Raw genomic sequence first — 11,851 nt, forward strand, 5'->3', positions numbered from 1 at the left:
TGCACTGCATACCCAGTGGTGCCAGTGCACTCTTTGGACTCACTGTACTGCATCCCAAGTGGTGCCAGTGCACTCTCTGGACTCACTGCACTGCATCCCCAGTGGTGCCAGTGTAGTCTCTGGACTCACTGTAGTGCATCCCCAGTGGTGCCAGTGCAATCTCAGGACTCACTGCAGTGCAGCTCCAGTTGGTGCCAGTGCAGTCTCTGGACTCACTGCACTGCATTCCCACTGGTGCCAGTGCACTCTCTGGACTCACTGCACTGCATCCCCTGTGGTGCCAGTGCACTCTCTGGAGTCACTGCAGTGTATCCCCAGTGGTGCCAGTGCACTCTCTGGACTCACTGAACTGCATCCCCAGTGGTGCCAGTGCACTCTCTGGAGTCACAGCACTGCATCAACAGTGGTGCCAGTGCACTCTCTGCCCTCACTGCACTGCATCCCCAGTGGTGCCAGTGCACTCTCTGGACTCACTGTAGTGCATCCCCAGTGGTACCAGTACACTCTCTGGACTCACTGCACTGCATCCCCTGTAGTGCCAGTGCATTCTCTGGACTCACTGCACTGCATCCCCAGTGGTGCCAGTGCACTCTCTGGAATCACTGCAGTGCATCCCCAGTGGTGCCAGTGCACTCTCTGGAGTCACTGCACTGCATCCCCAGTGGTGCCAGTGCACTCTCTGGACTCACTGCATTGCATCCCCAGTGGTGCCAGTGCACTCTCTGGACTCACTGCACTGCATCCCCAGTGGTGCCACTGCACTCTCTGGACTCACTGCACTGCATCACCAGTGGTGCCAGGGCACTCTCCGGACTCACTGCAGTGCATCCGCAGTGGTGCCAGTGCACTCCTTCAAGTCACTGCAGTGCATCCCCAGTGGTGCCAGTGCACTCTCTGCCCTCACTGCAGTGCATCCCCAGTGCTGCCAGTGCACTCTCTGGACTCACTGCAGTGCATCCCCAGTGGTGCCAGTGCACTCTCTGGACTCACTGCACTGCATCCCCAGTGGTGCCAGTGCACTCTCCGGAATCACTGCACTGCATCCCCAGTGGTGTCAGTGCACTCTCTGGACTCACTGCAGTGCATCCCCAGTGGTGCCCGTGCACTCTCTGGACTCACTGCAGTGCATCCCCAGTCGTGCCAGTGCACTCTCTGGACTCACTGCATTGCATCCCCAGTGGTGCCAGTGCACTCTCTGCACTCACTGCAGTGCATCCGCAGTGGTGCCAGTGCACTCTCTGGAGTCACTGCACTGCATCCCCAGTGGTGCCTGTGCAGTCTCTGGACTCACTACAGTTCATCCCCAGTGGTGCCAGTGCACTCTCTGGACTCACTGCACTCCATCCCCACTGGTGCCAGTCCACTCTCTGGACTCACTGCACTGCATCCCCAGTGGTGCCAGTGCACTCTCCGCACTCATGCACTGCCTACCCAGTGGTGCCAGTGCACTCTTTGGACTCACTGAACTGCATGAACAGTGGTGCCAGTGCACTCTCTGGACTCACTGCACTGCATCCCCAGTGGTGCCAGTGCAATCTCAGGACTCACTGCAGTGCAGCTCCAGTTGGTGCCAGTGCAGTCTCTGGACTCACTGCACTGCATCCCCAGTGGTGCCAGTGCACTCTCTGGACTCACTGCAGTGCATCCCCAGTGGTGCCTGTGCACTCTCTGGAGTCACTGCAGTGTATCCCCAGTGGTGCCAGTGCACTCTCTGGACTCACTGAACTGCATCCCCAGTGGTGCCAGAGCACTCTCTGGACTCACTGCAGTGCATTCCCAGTGCTGCCAGTGCACTCTCTGCACTCACTGCACTGCATCGCCAGTGGTGCCAGTGCACTCTCTGGACTCAGTGCACTGCATTACCAGTGGTGCCTGTGCACTCTCTGGACTCACTGCACTGCATCCCCAGTGGTGCCAGTGCACTCTCTGGAGTCACAGCACTGCATCAACAGTGGTGCCTCCGCACTCTCTGGACTCACTGCACTGCATCACCATTGGTGCCAGTGCACTCTCTGCACTCACTGCACTGCATCCCCAGTGGTGCCAGTGCACTCTCTGGACTCACTGCACTGCATCCCCAGTGGTGCCTGTGAAGTCTCTGGTCTCACTGCACTGCATCCCCAGTGGTGCCACTGCACTCTCTGGACTCACTGCACTGCATCACCATTGGTGCCAGGGCACTCTCCGGACTCACTGCAGTGCATCTCCAGTGGTGCCAGTGCACTCTTTCGAGCCACTGCAGTTCATTCCCAGTGGTGCCAGTGCACTCTCTGGACTCACTGCAGTGCATCCCCAGTGGTGCCAGTGCACTCTCTGGACTCACTGCACCGCATCCCCAGTGGTGCCAGGGCACTCTCTGGACTCACTGCAGTGCATCCCCAGTGGTGCCAGTGCACTCTCTGGACTCACAGCACTGCATCAACAGTGGTGCCTCTGCACTCTCTGGAGTCACTGCACTGCATCCCCAGTGGTGCCAGTGCACTCTCTGGACTCACTGCAGTGCATCCCCAGTGGTGCCAGTGCACTCTCTGGACTCACTGCAGTGCATCCCAAGTGCTGCCAGTGCACTCTCTGGACTCACTGCAGTGCACCCCCACTGGTGCCAGTGCACTCTCCGGAATCACTGCAGTGCATCCCCAGTGGTGCCAGTGCACTCTCTGGACTCACTGCACTGCATCCCCAGTGGTGCCAGTGCACTCTCTGGACTCACTGCAGTGCATCCCCAGTGGTGCCAGTGCACTCTCTGCCCTCACTGCAGTGCATCCCCAGTGGTGCCAGTGCAATCTCTGGGCTCACCGGGGTGCATCCCCAGTGGTGCCAGTGCACTCTCTGGACTCACTGCAGTGTATCCCCAGTGGTGCCAGTGCACTCTCTGGACTCACTGCACTGCATCCCCAGTGGTGCCAGGGCACTCTCTGCACTCACTGCACTGCATCCCCAGTGGTGCCAGTGCACTCTCTGGACTCACTGCACTGCAACCCCAGTGGTGCCAGTGCACTCTCTGGACTCACTGCACTGCATCCCCAGTGGTGCCAGTGCACTCTCTGGACTCACTGCACTGCATCCCCAAGGTGCCAGTGCACTCTCTGGACTCAACTGCACTGCATCCCCAGTGCTGCCAGTGCACTCTCTGGACTCACTGCAGTGCATCCCCAGTGGTGCCAGTGCACTCTCTGGACTCACTGCAGTGCATCCCCAGTGGTGCCAGTGCACTCTCTGGACTCACTCCACTGCATCCCCCACTGGTGCCAGTGCACTCTCTGGACTCACTGCACTTCATCCCCAGTGGTGCCAGTGCACTCTCTGGACTCACTGCATTGCATCCCCAGTGGTGCCAGTGCACTCTCTGGACTCACTGCACTGCATCCCCAGTGGTGTCACTGCACTCTCTGGACTCACTGCACTGCATCCCCATTGGTGCCAGGGCACTCTCTGCTCTCACAGCAGTGCATCCGCAGTGGTGCCAGTGCACTCTTTCGAGTCACTGCAGTGCATCCCCTGTGGTGCCAGTGCACTCTCTGGACTCACTGCACTGCATCCCCAGTGGTGCCAGTGCACTCTCTGGAGTCACAGCACTGCATCAACAGTGGTGCCTCCGCACTCTCTGGAGTCACTGCACTGCATCCCCAGTGGTTCCAGTGCACTCTCTGGACTCACTGCATTGCATCCCCAGTGGTGCCAGTGCACTCTCTGGACTCACTGCACTGCATCCCCAGTGGTGCCACTGCACTCTCTGGACTCACTGCACTGCATCACCATTGCTGCCAGGGCACTCTCTGGACTCACTGCACTGCATCCCCAGTGGTGCCAGTGCACTCTCCGCACTCATGCACTGCCTACCCAGTGGTGCCAGTGCACTCTTTGGACTCACTGAACTGCATGAACAGTGGTGCCAGTGCACTCTCTGGACTCACTGCACTGCATCCCCAGTGGTGCCAGTGCAATCTCAGGACTCACTGCAGTGCAGCTCCAGTTGGTGCCAGTGCAGTCTCTGGACTCACTGCACTGCATCCCCAGTGGTGCCAGTGCACTCTCTGGACTCACTGCAGTGCATCCCCAGTGGTGCCTGTGCACTCTCTGGAGTCACTGCAGTGTATCCCCAGTGGTGCCAGTGCACTCTCTGGACTCACTGAACTGCATCCCCAGTGGTGCCAGAGCACTCTCTGGACTCACTGCAGTGCATTCCCAGTGCTGCCAGTGCACTCTCTGCACTCACTGCACTGCATCGCCAGTGGTGCCAGTGCACTCTCTGGACTCAGTGCACTGCATTACCAGTGGTGCCTGTGCACTCTCTGGACTCACTGCACTGCATCCCCAGTGGTGCCAGTGCACTCTCTGGAGTCACAGCACTGCATCAACAGTGGTGCCTCCGCACTCTCTGGAGTCACTGCACTGCATCCCCAGTGGTGCCAGTGCACTCTCTGGACTCACTGCAGTGCATCCCCAGTGGTGCCAGTGCACTCTCTGGACTCACTGCAGTGCATCCCCAGTAGTGCCAGTGCACTCTCTGGACTCACTGCACTGCATCACCATTGGTGCCAGTGCACTCTCTGCACTCACTGCACTGCATCCCCAGTGGTGCCACTGCACTCTCTGGACTCACTGCACTGCATCCCCAGTGGTGCCTGTGAAGTCTCTGGTCTCACTACACTGCATCCCCAGTGGTGCCACTGCACTCTCTGGACTCACTGCACTGCATCACCATTGGTGCTAGGGCACTCTCCGGACTAACTGCAGTGCATCCGCACTGGTGCCAGTGCACTCTTTCGAGCCACTGCAGTTCATCCCCAGTGGTGCCAGTGCACTCTCTGGACTCACTGCAGTGCATCCCCAGTGGTGCCAGTGCACTCTCTGGACTCACTGCAGTGCATCCCCAGTGCTGCCAGTGCACTCTCTGGACTCACTGCAGTGCATCCCCAGTGGTGCCAGTGCACTCTCTGGACTCACAGCACTGCATCAACAGTGGTGCCACTGCACTCTCTGGACTCACTGCACTGCATCCCCAGTGGTGCCAGTGCGCTCTCTGGACTCACTGCAGTGCATCCCCAGTGGTGCCAGTGCACTCTCTGGACTCACTGCAGTGCATCCCCAGTGGTGCCAGTGCACTCTCTGGACTCACTGCAGTGCATCCCAAGTGCTGCCAGTGCACTCTCTGGACTCACTGCAGTGCACCCCCACTGGTGCCAGTGCACTCTCCGGAATCACTGCAGTGCATCCCCAGTGGTGCCAGTGCACTCTCTGGACTCACTGCACTGCATCCCCAGTGGTGCCAGTGCACTCTCTGGACTCACTGCAGTGCATCCCCAGTGGTGCCAGTGCACTCTCTGGACTCACTGCAGTGCATCCCCAGTGGTGCCAGTGCACTCTCTGCCCTCACTGCAGTGCATCCCCAGTGGTGCCAGTGCAATCTCTGGGCTCACCGGGGTGCATCCCCAGTGGTGCCAGTGCACTCTCTGGACTCACTGCAGTGTATCCCCAGTGGTGCCAGTGCACTCTCTGGACTCACTGCACTGCATCCCCAGTGGTGCCAGTGCACTCTCTGGAGTCACAGCACTGCATCAACAGTGGTGCCTCCGCACTCTCTGGAGTCACTGCACTGCATCCCCAGTGGTGCCAGTGCACTCTCTGGACTCACTGCAGTGCATCCCCAGTGGTGCCAGTGCACTCTCTGGACTCACTGCAGTGCAACCCCAGTAGTGCCAGTGCACTCTCTGGACTCACTGCACTGCATCCCCAGTGGTGCCAGTGCACTCTCTGGAGTCACTGCACTGCATCCCCAGTGGTGCCAGTGCACTCTCTGGACTCACTGCATTGCATCCCCAGTGGTGCCAGTGCACTCTCTGGACTCACTGCACTGCATCCCCAGTGGTGCCACTGCACTCTCTGGACTCACTGCACTGCATCACCATTGGTGCCAGGGCACTCTCCGGACTCACTGCAGTGCATCCGCAGTGGTGCCAGTGCACTCTTTCGAGTCACTGCAGTTCATCCCCAGTGGTGCCAGTGCACTCTCTGGACTCACTGCAGTGCATCCCCAGTGGTGCCAGTGCACTCTCTGGACTCACTGCAGTGCATCCCCAGTGCTGCCAGTGCACTCTCTGGACTCACTGCAGTGCATCCGCAGTGGTGCCAGTGCACTCTCTGGAGTCACTGCACTGCATCCCCAGTGGTGCCTGTGCAGTCTCTGGACTCACTACAGTTCATCCCCAGTGGTGCCAGTGCACTCTCTGGACTCACTGCACTGCATCCCCAGTGGTGCCAGTGCACTCTCTGGACTCACTGCACTCCATCCCCACTGGTGCCAGTCCACTCTCTGGACTCACTGCACTGCATCCCCAGTGGTGCCAGTGCACTCTCCGCACTCATGCACTGCATAACCAGTGGTGCCAGTGCACTCTTTGGACTCACTGCACTGCATGAACAGTGGTGCCAGTGCACTCTCTGGACTCACTGCACTGCATCCCCAGTGGTGCCAGTGCACTCTCTGGACTCACTGCACTGCATCCCCAGTGCTGACAGTGCACTCTCTGGAATCACTGCACTGCATCCCCAGTGGTGCCTGTGCACTCTCTGGAGTCACTGCAGTGTATCCCCAGTGGTGCCAGTGCACTCTCTGGACTCACTGAACTGCATCCCCAGTGGTGCCAGAGCACTCTCTGGACTCACTGCAGTGCATTCCCAGTGCTGCCAGTGCACTCTCTGGACTCACTGCACTGCATCGCCAGTGGTGCCAGTGCACTCTCTGGACTCACTGCACTGCATCACCAGTGGTGCCAGTGCACTCTCTGGACTCAGTGCACTGCATCCCCAGTGGTGCCAGTGCACTCTCTGGACTCACTGCACTGCATCCCCAGTGGTGCCAGTGCACTCTCTGGAGTCACAGCACTGCATCAACAGTGGTGCCTCCGCACTCTCTGGAGTCACTGCACTGCATCCCCAGTGGTGCCAGTGCACTCTCTGGACTCACTGCAGTGCATCCCCAGTGGTGCCAGTGCACTCTCTGGACTCACTGCAGTGCATCCCCAGTGCTGCCAGTGCACTCTCTGGACTCACTGCAGTGCATTCCCAGTGGTGCCAGGGCACTCTCTGGACTCACTGCAGTGCATCCCCAGTGGTGCCAGTGCACTCTCTGCCCTCACTGCAGTGCATCCCCAGTGGTGCCAGTGCAATCTCTGGGCTCACCGGGGTGCATCCCCAGTGGTGCCAGTGCACTCTCTGGACTCACTGCAGTGCATCCCCAATGGTGCCAGTGCACTCTCTGGACTCACTGCACTGCATCCCCAGTGGTGCCAGGGCACTCTCTGCACTCACTGCACTGCATCCCCAGTGGTGCCAGTGCACTCTCTGGACTCACTGCACTGCAACCCCAGTGGTGCCAGTGCACTCTCTGGACTCACTGCAGTGCACCCCCACTGGTGCCAGTGCACTCTCTGGACTCACTGCACTGCATCCCCAGTGGTGCCAGTGCACTCTCTGGACTCACTGCACTGCATCCCCAGTGGTGCCAGTGCACTCTCTGGACTCACTGCACTGCATCCCCAGTGGTGTCACTGCACTCTCTGGACTCACTGCAGTGCATCCCCAGTGGTGCCAGGGCACTCTCTGCACTCACGGCAGTGCATTCGCAGTGGTGCCAGTGCACTCTTTCGAGTCACTGCAGTGCATCCCCAGTGGTGCCAGTGCACTCTCTGGACTCACTGCACTGCATCCCCAGTGGTGCCAGTGCACTCTCTGGACTCACTGCACTCCATCCCCAGTGGTGCCTCCGCACTCTCTGGAGTCACTGCACTGCATCCCCAGTGGTGCCAGTGCACTCTCTGGACTCACTGCAGTGCATCCCCAGTGGTGCCAGTGCACTCTCTGGACTCACTGCAGTGCAACCCCAGTAGTGCCAGTGCACTCTCTGGACTCACTGCACTGCATCCCCAGTGGTGCCAGTGCACTCTCTGGAGTCACTGCACTGCATCCCCAGTGGTGCCAGTGCACTCTCTGGACTCACTGCATTGCATCCCCAGTGGTGCCAGTGCACTCTCTGGACTCACTGCATTGCATCCCCAGTGGTGCCACTGCACTCTCTGGACTCACTGCACTGCATCACCATTGGTGCCAGGGCACTCTCCGGACTCACTGCAGTGCATCCGCAGTGGTGCCAGTGCACTCTTTCGAGTCACTGCAGTTCATCCCCAGTGGTGCCAGTGCACTCTCTGGACTCACTGCAGTGCATCCCCAGTGGTGCCAGTGCACTCTCTGGACTCACTGCAGTGCATCCCCAGTGCTGCCAGTGCACTCTCTGGACTCACTGCAGTGCATCCGCAGTGGTGCCAGTGCACTCTCTGGAGTCACTGCACTGCATCCCCAGTGGTGCCTGTGCAGTCTCTGGACTCACTACAGTTCATCCCCAGTGGTGCCAGTGCACTCTCTGGACTCACTGCACTGCATCCCCAGTGGTGCCAGTGCACTCTCTGGACTCACTGCACTCCATCCCCACTGGTGCCAGTCCACTCTCTGGACTCACTGCACTGCATCCCCAGTGGTGCCAGTGCACTCTCCGCACTCATGCACTGCATACCCAGTGGTGCCAGTGCACTCTTTGGACTCAGTGCACTGCATGAACAGTGGTGCCAGTGCACTCTCTGGACTCACTGCACTGCATCCCCAGTGGTGCCAGTGCACTCTCTGGACTCACTGCACTGCATCCCCAGTGCTGACAGTGCACTCTCTGGAATCACTGCACTGCATCCCCAGTGGTGCCTGTGCACTCTCTGGAGTCACTGCAGTGTATCCCCAGTGGTGCCAGTGCACTCTCTGGACTCACTGAACTGCATCCCCAGTGGTGCCAGAGCACTCTCTGGACTCACTGCAGTGCATTCCCAGTGCTGCCAGTGCACTCTCTGCACTCACTGCACTGCATCGCCAGTGGTGCCAGTGCACTCTCTGGACTCACTGCACTGCATCACCAGTGGTGCCAGTGCACTCTCTGGACTCAGTGCACTGCATCCCCAGTGGTGCCAGTGCACTCTCTGGACTCACTGCACTGCATCCCCAGTGGTGCCAGTGCACTCTCTGGAGTCACAGCACTGCATCAACAGTGGTGCCTCCGCACTCTCTGGAGTCACTGCACTGCATCCCCAGTGGTGCCAGTGCACTCTCTGGACTCACTGCAGTGCATCCCCAGTGGTGCCAGTGCACTCTCTGGACTCACTGCAGTGCATCCCCAGTGCTGCCAGTGCACTCTCTGGACTCACTGCAGTGCATCCCCAGTGGTGCCAGGGCACTCTCTGGACTCACTGCAGTGCATCCCCAGTGGTGCCAGTGCACTCTCTGCCCTCACTGCAGTGCATCCCCAGTGGTGCCAGTGCAATCTCTGGGCTCACCGGGGTGCATCCCCAGTGGTGCCAGTGCACTCTCTGGACTCACTGCAGTGCATCCCCAATGGTGCCAGTGCACTCTCTGGACTCACTGCACTGCATCCCCAGTGGTGCCAGGGCACTCTCTGCACTCACTGCACTGCATCCCCAGTGGTGCCAGTGCACTCTCTGGACTCACTGCAGTGCATCCCCAGTGGTGCCAGTGCACTCTCTGGACTCACTGCACTGCATCCACAGTGGTGCCAGTGCACTCTCTGGACTCACTGCACTGCATCCCCAGTGGTGCCAGTGCACTCTCTGGAATCACTGCAGTGCATCCCCAGTGGTGCCAGTGCACTCTCTGGAGTCACTGCAGTGTATCCCCAGTGGTGCCAGTGCACTCTCTGCACTCACTGCAGTGCATCCCCAGTGGTGCCAGTGCAATCTCTGGGCTCACCGGGGTGCATCCCCAGTGGTGCCAGTGCACTCTCTGGACTCACTGCACTGCATCACCTGTGGTGCCAGTGCACTCTCTGGACTCACTGCAGTGCATCCCCACTGGTGCCAGTGCACTCTCTGGACTCACTGCACTCCATAACCACTGGTGCCTGTCCACTCTCTGGACTCACTGCACAGCATCCCCAGTGGTGCCAGTGCACTCTCTGCACTCATGCACTGCATACCCAGTGGTGCCAGTGCACTCTTTGGACTCACTGTACTGCATCCCATGTGGTGCCAGTGCACTCTCTGGACTCACTGCACTGCATCCCCAGTGGTGCCAGTGTAGTCTCTGGACTCACTGTAGTGCATCCCCAGTGGTGCCAGTGCAATCTCAGGACTCACTGCAGTGCAGCTCCAGTTGGTGCCAGTGCAGTCTCTGGACTCACTGCACTGCATCCCCACTGGTGCCAGTGCACTCTCTGGACTCACTGCACTGCATCCCCTGTGGTGCCAGTGCACTCTCTGGAGTCACTGCAGTGTATCCCCAGTGGTGCCAGTGCACTCTCTGGACTCACTGCAGTGCATCCCCAGTGGTGCCAGTGCACTCTCTGGACTCACTGCAGTGCATTCCCAGTAGTGCCAGTGCACTCTCTGGACTCACTGCACTGCATCCCCAGTGGTGCCAGTGCACTCTCTGGAGTCACTGCACTGCATCCCCAGTGGTGCCAGTGCACTCTCTGGACTCACTGCATTGCATCCCCAGTGGTGCCAGTGCACTCTCTGGACTCACTGCAGTGCATCCCCAGTGGTGCCACTGCACTCTCTGGACTCACTGCACTGCATCACCATTGGTGCCAGGGCACTCTCCGGACTCACTGCAGTGCATCCGCAGTGGTGCCAGTGCACTCTTTCGAGTCACTGCAGTTCATCCCCAGTGGTGCCAGTGCACTCTCTGGACTCACTGCAGTGCATCCCCAGTGGTGCCAGTGCACTCTCTGGACTCACTGCAGTGCATCCCCAGTGCTGCCAGTGCACTCTCTGGACTCACTGCAGTGCATCCGCAGTGGTGCCAGTGCACTCTCTGGAGTCACTGCACTGCATCCCCAGTGGTGCCTGTGCAGTCTCTGGACTCACTACAGTTCATCCCCATTGGTGCCAGTGCACTCTCTGGACTCACTGCACTGCATCCCCAGTGGTGCCAGTGCACTCTCTGGACTCACTGCACTCCATCCCCACTGGTGCCAGTCCACTCTCTGGACTCACTGCACTGCATCCCCAGTGGTGCCAGTGCACTCTCCGCACTCATGCACTGCATACCCAGTGGTGCCAGTGCACTCTCTGGACTCACTGCACTGCATCCCCAGTGCTGACAGTGCACTCTCTGGACTCACTGCACTGCATCCCCAGTGGTGCCTGTGCACTCTCTGGAGTCACTGCAGTGTATCCCCAGTGGTGCCAGTGCACTCTCTGGACTCACTGAACTGCATCCCCAGTGGTGCCAGAGCACTCTCTGGACTCACTGCAGTGCATTCCCAGTGCTGCCAGTGCACTCTCTGGACTCACTGCAGTGCATCGCCAGTGGTGCCAGTGCACTCTCTGGACTCACTGCACTGCATCACCAGTGGTGCCAGTGCACTCTCTGGACTCACTGCACTGCATCCCCAGTGGTGCCAGTGCACTCTCTGGAGTCACAGCACTGCATCAACAGTGGTGCCTCCGCACTCTCTGGAGTCACTGCACTGCATCCCCAGTGGTGCCAGTGCACTCTCTGGACTCACTGCAGTGCATCCCCAGTGGTGCCAGTGCACTCTCTGGACTCACTGCAGTGCATCCCCAGTGCTGCCAGTGCACTCTCTGGACTCACTGCAGTGCATCCCCAGTGGTGCCAGGGCACTCTCTGGACTCACTGCAGTGCATCCCCAGTGGTGCCAGTGCACTCTCTGCCCTCACTGCAGTGCATCCCCAGTGGTGCCAGTGCAATCTCTGGGCTCACCGGGGTGCATCCCCAGTGGTGCCAGTGCACTCTCTGGACTCACTGCAGTGCATCCCCAATGGTGCCAGTG

Source organism: Anser anser (assembly GCF_964211835.1).
Source record: "Anser anser genome assembly, contig: HAP1_SCAFFOLD_47, whole genome shotgun sequence".
Classification (NCBI taxonomy): domain Eukaryota; kingdom Metazoa; phylum Chordata; class Aves; order Anseriformes; family Anatidae; genus Anser; species Anser anser.